Source organism: Arachis hypogaea, chromosome 16 (assembly GCF_003086295.3).
Source record: "Arachis hypogaea cultivar Tifrunner chromosome 16, arahy.Tifrunner.gnm2.J5K5, whole genome shotgun sequence".
In the NCBI taxonomy this organism is placed as follows: Eukaryota; Viridiplantae; Streptophyta; class Magnoliopsida; order Fabales; family Fabaceae; genus Arachis; species Arachis hypogaea.
In genome coordinates, this window is record NC_092051.1 from 117961640 (window position 1) to 117963269 (window position 1630).

General features: G+C 32.9%; 1 non-coding gene across 1 annotated transcript; it reads left to right on the forward strand.

The window, feature by feature from the left end:
* Nucleotides 1-202: 202 nt before the first annotated feature.
* Nucleotides 203-310, forward strand: LOC112761421 (small nucleolar RNA R71). The gene has a single exon (XR_003181814.1). It is a non-coding gene; the product is annotated as a small nucleolar RNA R71 (small nucleolar RNA).
* The last annotated feature ends 1320 nt before the right edge of the window (nucleotides 311-1630 follow it).

Here is a 1630-nt window from a genome sequence, read left to right on the forward strand (position 1 = left end):
CCTTCTTCATAGGCGTCCCATTGCTTACAGGATTCCTTTCAGAAGTGTACATGAACTGGTTATTAGCAACCATGTCAATGAGTTCTTGAGCTTCTGCAGGCGTTTTCTTTAGGTGAATGGATCCACCTGCAGAAGTGTCCAGTGACATCTTTGATAGCTCAGATAAACCATCATAGAATATATCCAGGATGGTCCATTCTGAAAGCATGTCAGAAGGACACTTTTTGGTCAACTGTTTGTATCTTTCCCAAGCTTCATAGAGGGATTCACCTTCTTTCTATTTGAAGGTTTGAACATCAGCTCTAAGCTTGCTCAGCTTTTGAGGAGGAAAGTACTTGGCTAAGAAAGCCGTGACCAGCTTATCCCAAGAGTTCAGGCTGTCTTTGGGTTGAGAATCCAACCATAATCTAGCTCTGTCTCTTACAGCAAAAGGGAAAAGCATGAGCCTGTAGACTTCAGGATCTACTCCATTAGTCTTAACAGTATCACATATCTGCAAGAATTCAGTTAAGAACTGAAAAGGATCTTCAGATGGAAGTCCATGAAACTTGCAGTTCTGCTGCATCAGAGAAACTAATTGAGGTTTCAGCTCAAAGTTGTTTGCTCCAATGGCAGGAATGGAGATGCTTCTTCCATGTAAATTGGAATTAGGTGCAGTAAAGTCACCAAGCATCTTCCTTACATTATTATTATTTTCGGCTGCCATCTCTTCTGCCTGTTCGAAAATTTCTGAAAGGTTATCTCTGGATTGTTGTATTTTAGCTTCTCTTAATTTTCTCTTCAGAGTCCTTTCAGGTTCTGGATCTGCTTCCACAAGAATGTTCTTATCCTTGCTCCTGCTCATATGACAAAGAAGAAGGCACAGAAAAATAATAATAATAATGGAGATCCTTTATACCACAGTATAGGGATTCCTGTGTGAGTGGAAGAATAGGGGGAGACAAAGAATGTAATATAATGGAAGAAACACAACTGTGAGGATGGAAGAGAGGTGAAATGAGATGTTAGGATATGAATGAATAAATAGAATGAGATGGGGGAGGGATAATTTTCGAAAATTATTTTGAAAAAGAGTTAGTGATTTTTGAAAATAGTTTTTGAAAATTGTTAGTATTTTTCGAAAATTAAGTTTTAAAAATTAAAATAATTAATAAATTAAAAAGAAATTTTGAGAAAGGGGAGAGATATTTTCGAAAATGAGAGAGAGAGAGTTAGTTAGGTAGTTTTGAAAAAGTTAAGAAACAAACAAAAAGTTAGTTAGTTAGTTGAAACAAATTTTGAAAAGATAGGAAGTTAGGAAGTTAGAAAAGATATTTTGAAATAAAATTTTGAAAAAGATAAGATTAGAAGATATTTTTGAAAAGATATGATAGAAATTAGTTTTTGAAAAAGATTTGATTTTTAAAATCACAATTAATGACTTGATTCACAAGAAATCACAAGATATGATTCTAGAACTTAAAGTTTGAATCTTTCTTAACAAGTAAGTAACAAACTTGAAATTTTTGAATCAAAACATTAATTGATTAGTTATTTTCGAAAATTTTATATAAAAATAAGAAAAAGATTTTTGAAAAATATTTTTTTGGAATTTTCGAAAATAACTAAGAATTTTGAAAAAGATTTGATT